The sequence below is a fragment of the Nicotiana tabacum genome, chromosome 8, assembly GCF_000715075.1.
Source record: "Nicotiana tabacum cultivar K326 chromosome 8, ASM71507v2, whole genome shotgun sequence".
NCBI lineage: Eukaryota > Viridiplantae > Streptophyta > Magnoliopsida > Solanales > Solanaceae > Nicotiana > Nicotiana tabacum.
Genome location: NC_134087.1, coordinates 170,621,044 through 170,633,103, shown reverse-complemented (window position 1 = coordinate 170,633,103; position 12,060 = coordinate 170,621,044). Strand labels below are relative to the sequence as shown.

At 39.9% G+C, this 12,060-nt stretch overlaps 1 long non-coding RNA gene across 1 annotated transcript; it reads left to right on the top strand.

The window, feature by feature from the left end:
- Positions 1 to 7,369: 7,369 nt before the first annotated feature.
- LOC107824242 (uncharacterized) lies at positions 7,370 to 9,825 on the top strand. The gene is made up of 3 exons (XR_001656816.2): positions 7,370 to 7,703; positions 8,657 to 8,832; positions 9,585 to 9,825. It is a non-coding gene; the product is annotated as an uncharacterized LOC107824242 (long non-coding RNA).
- The last annotated feature ends 2,235 nt before the right edge of the window (positions 9,826 to 12,060 follow it).

The following is a 12,060-nucleotide window of genomic DNA, read 5'->3' as shown; positions in this document are numbered from 1 at the left end:
AAGAAGAGTTGGGTGAAATATTACCAGATATTGAGCAGGAAAGAATCAACACAAAGCAAACGAGTAATTACGAGCAAGGAAGAAGGATGAACAGTGATTAGTCTCTTCTGAGTGAAATTTGCAAAAAGTGTAAACAGAGTTCCCTGAGGTTTATTTATAGAACAACCACTAGGACCCATACTCACCTACTAGCGCGGCCGCACAAAATGGACCACGGTCCGCGCTGGGTTTGTTTAGATGAAGTTTGATAAGGCAACCTCTGTGGTCCATACAAAACAGACCGCGGCCACAGAGGTCCACCGCGGTCTGCACAAAATGCAATGCGACCGCGGTGGCAAACTTCAGAGAGTCCTCACATTGGTCACACTAGTGCGGACCGCACAAAGTGTAGTACGGCCGCACTGGCAACTTCAGAGACTTGTTCAATTTTTCCATCATGTTTTGCACTGCATCAATACAATCCCTGCACATCTCACAACCAATTAGCACAAAAATCAATCCTACACTACAAAGAAAATCAAAGAAAACAAGAAGAAAAAGACATGGGTTACCTCCCAAGAAGCACCTGATTTAACGTCGCGGCACGACGTATGTTACCACCACATAACTTGAGATAAAGGAGCGCCACCACGTGGTTGTCATCAAACTTTCCAAGATAATGTTTGACCTGGTTCCCATTAACTCTGAAGACTTCACCATTTTTGTTTTTCAAATCAAGAACACCAAAAGGGGTTACAAACACAACTTTAAACGGTCCACTCCATTTGGATTTGAGATTTCCCGGAAACAGACGTAACCGGGAGTTGAACAAGAGAACCAAATTACCTACGTTGAACTCCTTTCCACGAGCATATTTGTCATGAAGGTACTTCATTGTCCTTATACAAGGACGAACTGGAGTAGGCATGGAATCTAAATTCCTCGAGTTCATTGAGTTGTTCAACACGAAGATTAGCTGTAACATCCCATTCAAGATTCAACTTTCTCAAAGCCCACATGGCCTTGTGCTCTAACTCAACTGGAAGATGGCATGCTTTCCCTAACACCAACCGATACAGACACATCCCAATTGGTGTTTTTTAAGCCGTCCGATAAGCCCATAGAGCGTCATCCAACTTCTTCGACCAATCGGTCCTATTTGCATTGACCGTCTTTGACAAGATACTTTTAATTTCTCCGTTAGAGATTTCCACTTGACCACTAGCTTGAGGATGATAAGGGGTCGAAACCTTATGATTGACACCATACTTGGAAACCAATGTGTCGAAAGCATTATTGCAAAAGTGAGACCCCCCATCACTAATAATCGCACGAGAAGTGCCAAACCTTGTGAAGATACTCTTTTTTAAGAAATGCAACAACACTCCGGGCTTCATTATTAGGCAAAGCCACGGCTTCAACCCATTTTGAGACATAGTCAACTGCCACGAGAATGAAAGTATTCCCACAAGAGCTAACAAATGGATCCATGAAATCGATGCCCCAAACATCAAAGATATCCACTTCAAGAATGGTATTGAGAGACATCTCATCCCTTTTTGAAATTCCGCCCGCTTTTTGGAAATCGTCACACCTCTTTACAAAATCACCCGCATCTTTGAACAAGGTGGGCCAATAGAATCCACAACTAAGGACTTTTGAGGCGGTCCTCACCCCACCATGATGGCCACCATAAGGTGAAGAATGGCAATGCTCTAAGATACCCAATTGTTCCTCCTCCGGGAAACATCTACGAATCACATCATCCGTGCAAATCTTGAACAAATATGGCTCGTCCCAATAAAAATTCAAGCTATCCCACTTGAGCTTCTTCCTTTGGTTAGAAGAGAGCTCATATGGGATTATTCCGGTCACAAGGTAATTGGCAACATCGGTAAACCATGGCATATCATTCATTGACACCGCAAGGAGTTGTGGGAAATGAATCATTTATCTCAAGGCCATCACAAGGCCTCCCCTCCTCCTACAAACGGGACAAGTGGTCTGCCACTTGGTTCTCACTACCTTTCCGGTACATAATTTCTAAATCAAACTCTTGGAGTAGTAACACCCATCTCATCAATCTTGCCTTGGAGTCTTTCTTTGTCATCAAGTACCTAAGGGCGGCATGATTGGTGTGCACTATAACTTTGGCCCCCATAAGATATGGTAGAAACTTTTCCATTGCAAACACTATAGCCAACAACTCTTTCTCGGTGACTGTGTAGTTCCTTTGAGCCTCATTCATGGTCTTGCTTGCGCAATAAACCGGATGAAACATCTTGTTAACCCTTTGATCCAAAACAGCCTCAACCGCAACGTCACTTGCATAACACATGAGCTCGAACAACAAGCTCCACTTTGGTGCGGCAATGATAGGAGTGGTGGTCAACTTATGCTTGAGAAGTTTAAAGGCTTGCATACACTTATCATCAAACAAGAACTTAGCATCTTTCTCCAACAACTTGCACAGGGGGTTTACTACCTTTGAAAAGTCTTTGATGAATCTCCGGTAGAACCTCGCGTGCCAAAGGAAACTCCTCACCCCTTTGACAGAAGTAGGGGGAGGAAATCTTGAAATCACCTCTATCTTTGCTTTATCCACTTCAATTCCTCACTTTGAGATTTTGTTACCCAACATTATACCCTCTTCAACCATGAAATGACACTTTTCCCAATTAAGTACAAGGTTGGTGTCTTCACACCGGGCCAACACTATATCCAAATTTCCCAAACACTCATCAAAAGAATCCCCAACCACACTGAAATCATCCATGAAAACCTCCAAGATATATTCCACCATGTTAGTGAAAATAGTCATCATGCATCGTTGGAAGGTCGTCGGAGCATTACACAATCCGAACAACATTCGAGAGAAAGCGAATATGCCATACAAACAGGTAAAAGTTGTCTTCTCTTGATCCTCTGGGGCAAGTAAAATTTGATTGTACCCCGAGTAACCATCCAAAAAGCAATAAAAAGCACGCCCCGCAGGACGATCTAGCATTTGGTCGAGGAATGGCAATAGGAAATGATCTTTTCGGGTCACCTTGTTTAGCTTCCGGTAATCCATACATACTCTCCACTCGGTGACCGTCGGAGTAGGAATAAGTTCATTGTTTTCATTGGTCACCACAGTCATACCACCCTTCTTCGGCATACATTGCACCGGAGAAGTTCACGAGCTATCAGAAATGGGGTACACAACCCCGACATCCAACCATTTGATCACCTCTTTCTTCACAACTTCTTGCATAGCCTCGTTTAATCTTCTTTGATGCTCCAAGGAAGGTTTTGCATCCTCCTCCAAGATAGTTTTGTGCATGCAAAATGCGGGGCTTATTTCCCGAATGTCGGCTAGAGTCCATCCAATTGCCCTTTTCCGCTTTTGAAGAACCGCCAAAGTGGCTTCGACTTGCATGTTAGTAAGGCTAGAAGAAAGAATAACTGGTAAAGTAGTATTTGAGCCCAAGAATTCATACTTGAGGTGTGGAGAAAGTGGTTTCAACTCCAACACCGGTGGCTCCTCAATTGATGGCTTTGTTGGTGGAGTTTTCCGATTTTTCAAGATCCAAAGATAACTTTCTCGGCTCATAAGAATAAGAGCCCATCCCATGTAGGGCATTCACGCATTCTACTCTAGTAGCATCATCATTAACATCCATATTTAAGAGCACTGCTTCAAGAGGATCCTCCAAGTTGATCACAGCACTAGTATCATCCACAATCACAGTTGTGACAAGATCTACAAATGATCACACCTCGGTGCTATTGGGTTGCTTCATGAATTTGCAAACATGGAAAACGACCTTTTCATCACCCACTCAGAAAATGAGCTCACCCGCTTCAACATCAACCAATGCTTTACCCGTTGTAAGGAAAGGTCTTCCCAAGATAATAGGAACCTCGTAGTCTACTTCACAATCCAAAATTACAAAGTCGGCCGATAATATGAATTTTTCCACCCGGACAAGCACATCATCAATAATGCCCAAAGGTTGCTTTATCGATTGATCTGCCATTTGAATTCTCATTGAGGTTGGCCTAGGTTGCCCGATACCCAAAGTTTTGAAAACCGAGTATGGCATCAAATTGATGCTAGCTCCCAAGTCACATAAAGCCTTGGCAAAATCCGCACTTCCAATGGTGCAAGGAATGGTGAAAGCATCGGGATCTTCAAGCTTCGGGGCCATTGAATGCACTATAGCACTAACTTGGTGAGTCATCTTTATAGTTTCACAATCCATAGAACGCTTCTTTGTAACTAAGTCTTTCATGAATTTTGCATAACCCGACATTTTTTCAAGTGCCTCCACCAAAGTCGCATTAATAGATAATCTCTTCATCATGTCAATGAACTTTTTAAACTGATTATCATTCTTCTGCTTTGCGAGCCTTTTAGGATAAGGTGGAGGTGGCCTTGGCAAAGGAGCCGTGGCTTTTTGGCACAACCGGCTCCGGCATGTCAATTATGTGTTCCCTAGATGGGTTCATATCATTTTGGGTTTCCACCTCGACTTCTTCAATATCAATCCTCACTTCATTGTTCACATTTTCATCAACCACATCTTCAACTACCAAAGTGACTTCGTCCTCTTGCAACTCAACATCATCATCCATGACTTGCTTTTGCTTAGAGGCATTCACATCACCGCCTCTCACACTTCTTGTTGTGACCGCCATAACATGATTGTTCCCACCCATTGGGTTCACTACCGTATCACTTGGTAGAGCACCCTTCGGGCGAGTATTCAATGACTGAGATATTTGGCCTAATTGCACCAACAAGTTTCGGATAGAGGTGTTGTGAGAAGCTAACTGTGCATCAGAATCCACATTCCTCTTCATCATCTGCTCAAACATCATTTTGATTCTACCTATATCATTACCAGAAGAACTAGGACCTTGAGAAGGGAAAGGGGGTGGATTGTTCGGTTGTTGGTACACTGGGGGCCTTTGAAAGCCTTGCCCCCGGTTGTCTTGGTTTCCATTGTTGTTCCACCCGCCTTGATTGTTGTTGTTGGCCCAATTGTTGTTATTTCCATTCCAATTGCCTTGGTTGTTATTTTGATTACCCCAATTGTTGTTTTGGTTGTTGTTGTTCCAATTGCCACCACTTTGTTGTTGATTGCCCTAATTTCCTTGGGGTCGCCATTGTTGGTTTGAAGAGTTGCCTCTATTGCATTGATAGTTGTTGACATATTGTACCTCTTCACTTTGGTCATCATAACAATCATTTTGAAACCCATCATATTCATCAACAAATTGCTCAGAATTTCCTTGATTTTGTTGCCTCATTTGCCTTCTCTTGTTGACAAGCATACTAACACCCTCCATTGCATTCACTTGGCGAGGATTCTGAACTTGTTGCAACTGTGCCTTAGCCAATTGATTCATCGTGGTAGTAAGCTCAGCTATCGCTTGCCCGTGATCATGTAATTCCTTGTGCCAATGGATAATCGTAGGGTCACCTTGAGGCACATTTGCTCTACTCTGTCATGCTGAAGAAGTGTCTGCCATTTCATCAAGTACTTCAAATGCCTCATCATAAGAAATCTTCATAAAATTTCCCTTGGCCAGTTGGTTTACAATACATTGATTTGTAGTATTTATGCCCCGGTAGAAGGTTTGTTGGATCATGGCCTCGGTCATATTATTATTTGGGCACTCCTTCACCATCGTTCTATAATGCTCCCAAATTTCATGCAAAGGTTCCGTTGGCTCTTGCTTGAAGGCCAATATTTCGTCTCGAAGTGCCACCATATGACTAGGAGAGAAGCATTTGGCAATAAACTTATCCTCCAACTCATCCCAAGTTGTGATGGAATGGTTGGGGAGTCTCTCAAGCCAGTCTAATGCCTTCCGCCGAAGTGAGAACGGGAAAAGTCTCAATCTCAGTGCATCCTCGAATACATTCGTCTGCTTGCTCCTCCAACATGTATCTACGAACCCCTTGAGATGTTTGTAGGCATTTTGATTTGCAGCGTCCGTGAAGCACCCACGCTGCTCAAGTAAGGTTAACATCACATTGGTTATCTGAAAGTTGCCCGCCCAGATTCGGGGTGGGACAATAGCACTTGCATAGCCCTGGTTTGGTAATACTCTGGGAGCCACTCTTGGAGGAACCGGGGGAGGGTCTGGAATATTGTCATTTGGATTAGCATTGACATTCCGGCCTCTCCGTTGACCTTGAGGTGCAAGAGGCACCTCATCTTGCTCAAGATCATCTACCTCCTCCCCGCTAACATGTTTCCAAGAGGGTCATTAGCATTATTTAAAGCCATGTTGGTACCTGAGTAATGACACAAACAAGTAAATAACAAAGAAGGAAAGAAGAACACTACACAAAACTAACTAAATAGATAGCCAAAACCGTCAGCTCCCGGCAATGGCGCAAAAATGTGATCGCTACCAACTCCACACTACTACAAAGTAGGAAGAGAGGGTCGCAATAACTTTTACCCGATATGAGGGTCGGGATCAAATTCCTCAGGGAGCTAGAAAGGGAGTTGAGTATCTATCTAGACTAGAGTCGTGTAATTATTCCAAATGTCACTTCCAAACATCTTTTGATTTTTCTTTAACAAACTAATATTATCAACTACTAATTAGAACTAAATTATGCTAATGAGAAAATTGCTAGAGTTGTATCTAATGGGTAGAAAGGCACTAGGGTAGTGACTTTCACCTAGGTGGCTAATTGACGGGTAAATGCTTCTAAGGTTCGATTGACATGATTGGGGAAATATGTTATAACCATTGCATAATTTTACCACTCTCACACCTCTCGGTAGAGAGAGTGATTTTGCCCAATTAACTCTCGAGAGACCAAATGGGTAGGCAAATTAGCTCAAGCAACTAGGGTTTAAGTTGGGTAATTACTCTCTCAAGATTTAACTCTTTAATTGGGATTATCAATTCTCTCGAGTCCATTCCAATTCCTTGTTGGGTCAATTTTGGAGACCTAGGCTCTCTTTCTCAAGAAGAGCCAAGTCAACTTAGCACAAACCAGTATTTGCAACCTCCAATTCATAGATTAAACCATAAAATTGACCCAAATAGCAAACACTCATAGTCAATCTAACCCTTGATGGCAACACCCATCAATTACCCACACTAGGGTCACTACTAGAAATTCAACATATTGCAATGCTTGTTTTGGCAACGGTCAATATAACCGTTGCTACAGATCATCTACTGCAAGCGTTATACCCGCTGCATAACGCTGTGTCCTATTGAAACAGTCTTGGAGCCAAACCGTTGCATTAGTTCCAGAACCGTTACAATAGGGAACCCTATTGCGACGGTATGGGAACCGTTGCAATAGATTTATCTATAGGGACGGTTTTATGGAAAAATATCTCTATTGTGTCGGTTCTTAATTTCCTCTCCGACGGTTTTAATTTAACATTTTAATGTGGCTCTTCTGATTTCTCCAGCTCAAAGTCGCGCTTCCCCCATTTCTGAGACAACTCACAGAAGAGGCGCTGGCCATCTTAAATAAGGCAATCGAAACATTGAAGAGAAAATTCCATCAAGCAATAAGGATTCTGGGTTAGTAGAAGATCTCCTTAGGCAGGTACCAAATTTTTTCTTTGAAGGTAGAAGAAGAGAACGAGAACGCGTAAATCGTAGAACTTGTGAAGATACGGTATGAAATATATTCAAGCTATAAGAAGAAATCAAGAACATAGAACATAGATCTATCCTGGGAAGATACCAAGGTATAAGTAACATAGACCTATTTGCTTGATTTTGAACCTTCTTCAATTTTTTCTTTACTTCTTTCTCCTTTTTTTCTAGTTTAGGGAAATTATTGGAATCGTTTCTTGCTCTTCTATGTGAGATTCTCTGAAATTTTAGTGTTTCTTTGGTTTGTTCGTGTATGTGCGTGCTTTATTTTGGGGGATTTCGAAATTTGGGGCTTCTTTATGCAATAGAATTTTCTCGATTTACTTTATGAGCTTCTACAAATAACAACTATATCCTATGTTAAATTCAATTTACTAAGTGCATCTAGTTTGGCAGTCCATATTGTTGGCCTCAGCTAGAAAGTATTTTTCTGAGAACTGTGGTTATTTAAAAATTCTATTGTTATAGATTCACCATTTGCTATCCCTATTTACAATGGGCTCAACTTCAATAGTTGACCTATCACTATGCTTGGGGTTTGAGAAATAAACAGCTCTAGCTTTTAGTTATGAGTTTTTCAAGTAATTTACTGGAACTCTATTTAGAGATCATTATAATAGGTGGTTCATAACTAAATCACTAGTTTTGTTCATATCTGTATTTTTCTCACAAAGTTCTCTTTGTCCTATGATTGAATAAGTAGTAGTAGCTGGTGTTTTTCAACAAATTTATGAAGTGGATCAATTTTTCTTATGAAAATTATAGAGTAGATCAATCTGCTGAAAAATATAGGTTGTAGAACTCATGGTGATGCTTCATATGACCTTTTCTCCAATAAATGGCCACCAAAAGCCTTTGACTAACATACAAATTGGTTTTAGTTGACTTATTACAATATTCTGAGTTGGAATATAAGCAAATGCAAGCAGCAAATGACGTGCCCAAAAAGAGTCATGCAATACAAAGAGATTAGGAAAATTTTCCATATTAAGTTGATGAAGTTTTTATAAAATATTATTCATCCATTTCTTTTTAATATATTTAGCTATATGCGAGCTTGTCATGAGCTCACGGGAATGGAAAGCTGGCTGAAGGAGCATTTGACTTTCGTTACACCCCTTGTAATCTAGCCTCGTCAGTTTGTTGACTCTTCATGTTCAGGCACGACAATCTCTTATTGTCCAAGTTCATTTCTCATTGATGGCTGATCCTTGGCATCCTGTAAGTTGTCTAATCATTTTGGTGTTTCGTGTTTGTTGCTTGTGTATTACCTTGTTCTATTTATGTTTAATAACATTTAGCTCTTATTAATTAAGCTTAGTTTTCGAGTTGTCTGATGTTGTATGGCTCTGTTCTATCATGTAGATCCTAGACAGAATTGTCTCTGCCTGATTCTAGAATAGAAAATTGCTCAAATGCCTACCTTTTGATGGTTTCCTCTGTTTCATTCTCGGATGCTGTTTATAGTTCGTTACCAGAGTCCTATGTTCTATTCTTATCTCAAACTTGAAACTTTTGCCAATTTGAATAGCTATAACTATAAATGTTTTTTAAGATACCAATCAAGTTTGTATTACATGTTGTAGTTAGCGTTTTGGTCGAATATTCTATTGCGTAGTTGCTTAAATAATCAGATTTGAAACATTTAAGATTGGACTTTGGCAAATTAGAATCCTGACTTATGTATTTGATTCTAGAAAGCTGTTTGAGGGATTTAATCTGCATGTTCTTCTTTATATTATTTCTCAAATGTAGTTTATTTTCTTGTGTCATTTTCCACAAGCATGGTTGAATTACTTTTAAGGTCTGAATTGACAATTGGATATTGATGTCATGCATCTTTAGCTTTGGGTCTTGTCTTAAAATACAATCAAATTTGCACTAGCCTCTATTCATAAGCTTCAGATTTGCTGATAATGGTATTTCCAACTAGGACTTGAATATTAATATTTTTTATTTATCATCTTTTGTAGGGTGGAGCAAATGAATGAAGGGTAGACAAGAACAATAAAGACTTTACATGAGAGTATTGGTTGACTGTTGCTGAAACTTCAAATGTTCTAGGAATCTTTTATTTTTATATATTATGCAAAGCTATGTGTGCGAAATCTTGAATCGCCGAACAATATTGTATCTTTTGATTTTATGAATATTATCTTTTTGATAATTTGGATCATGATTTTGTTTATGGATAATTCTCTTTCGACATTTGTATAGAATTCCTTGTATTAATTTTTATTATATAAAGTCACAAGTATATTTAGCCAAATAAAAAAGGTATATTGTTGCTTCTATAAACTGTTGCAATATGTTCCATGGACCGTTGTAATATACTTGATATATTACTGGAATAGCCTTTTTGGGCTGTTGCTATAGCCTAATAAATCTGTTGCAATAAAAATAAAAATTGTTACAATAGCATCATGAAACCGTTGCAATAGCCTAACTACCCATTGTATCAAATGCTATTTCAACGATTGCAAACCGTCCCATTTGACAAAAATAAGCGTTACAATAAATAAGATGCAAACCGTTGCAATAGACCAATCTAATGCAACGGTTTTGGAACCGTTGCATATAACCGTCGTGGTACATCTACTGGCACGGGAGCTGTTGTAACGGTCAGTGAATCGTTACAGTAGATCAATAGCAACGGTTTCCCTATCTATTGGAACGATTCTGGAACCGTTGACACCCATCAATTACCCACACTAGGATTGAGCCACAACCCTAGCTAATGGGTTTAGCTACTCATGCTTGAAGAAGAAAATAGAGAAATAGATGAAGAACAAGACATATTAATTAAAAGCTAATGTAAATACATAGAATCTATCGTTAAATTTAAGTTAAGATGCCAAAAATGGCTACACAATAGCTTCTCACGAGCGCAACTTCGTTCTGGAAATAACTGATACCCTAAAAATGGAAAAATATTCTATTTATATTAAGCTGGAAAAACTGGACAAAAATACCCATGCGGGGTCAGTGCGGACCGCGGCCGCACTAGGCTCTTGGACTTGAAGCCTTGGCTCTCTGAACTCAGGCTCCGCGGACCGCGCATAATGGACCGCGGCCGCTGAGGCAACTAGTGTGGTCCGCACAAACATGATCACGGACCGCGTGGGTTTGAAGTTGGCACTGGACATCTCTCTGATCTTCTCCTCCGCGGACCGCACAAAATGGTAGTGCGGTCGCGGATCCTTCAGTGCGGACCGTGCAAGATCGATTGCGACTGCACTGCCTTGAAGGTTGATTTGTCAGTTCTCTGAGTCCCCTAGTGCAGACTGCACAAAGTGTAGTGCGGCCGCACTAGGCCTATTTGTCCTTAGTTTGCCTTATCTTTGGTACTTGAGCAGGTTTCACTCTTTTTGAGCCGATCTTTGATATTTCGTCACTTTGTCGATCAAACCTGCAATCAAGCACAACTTATGAGCCTTTTGGGACTATTTTGAAAGAATTTATAATCAAAGCGTAAGCAAGAAGGAGCATGAAACACGTCAAAATCCCTCGTTATCAGCTATCAAACTTGTAAAGATACAATTTAATAAGATTTTGAGAATTTGGGATGGAATTTGAAATATTGGAAGGTCTGATGGACAAAATACCACTCTCGTCGATCAAACGCTTTTTCCAGATCAATTTCAAAAATCATGTGACCTTGCTTGCCTTTTAATTTTTTTAAGTTTGAAACTAGTTCTTGGATAATGACAGCATTATCAGAAGCTCTTCTATTTTTCATGAAGCTAGCTTGAAAGGGGCTTATTAAGTGCTCAAGGAATGACTTAAGACGGTTTGCTAGAATTTTTGTGATTATTTTGTAAATGGTGTTACAGAGCCCAATTGGCCTGAAATTTCTAATGTTGTTAGCATTAGGAATTTTGGGGATTAGATAAAGATAGGTTTTGTTAATTTTTGTTAATTATGGGGGTGATTACTTGCATATTAAAAATGTCATGACATAGTTTCACAACTGAAGGGCCTATAATGTTCCAGTATTTTTGATTAAAAAAAAGGATGGAGTCCGTCTGGCCCTGAAGCTTTAAAGGGTTTAAAGGAAAAAATGACCCTTTTAATTTCTATATAAAGCAATGGTCTGTCTAATGCACTAAGTTTTAATAGCCCAGTGTTTGAGCTATAGTTTAGTGGATTCTTCCTGCTTGTTTTGCTGTGTGAAGTGTTGAAAATGTTAGCAAAATAGTTTTGGACATGAGACATAATTAAAAGGGGATCATTGATCCAATTTCCAGCATCATCTTTAAAAAAATTTATCTTGTTTCTTCTTTTCCTATTTGAGGCAAAAATATGGAAGAATTTTGTATTGGCATCTCCCTCATTTAGCCACATTACCCTAGATCTTATTTTCCAATAATCTTCCTCAATCCTTAGAAGATTATTATAGTCTCTTTTTAAGTCTCTTTCAAGGGTTTGGAGGAAAGTGCTAGTAGGATA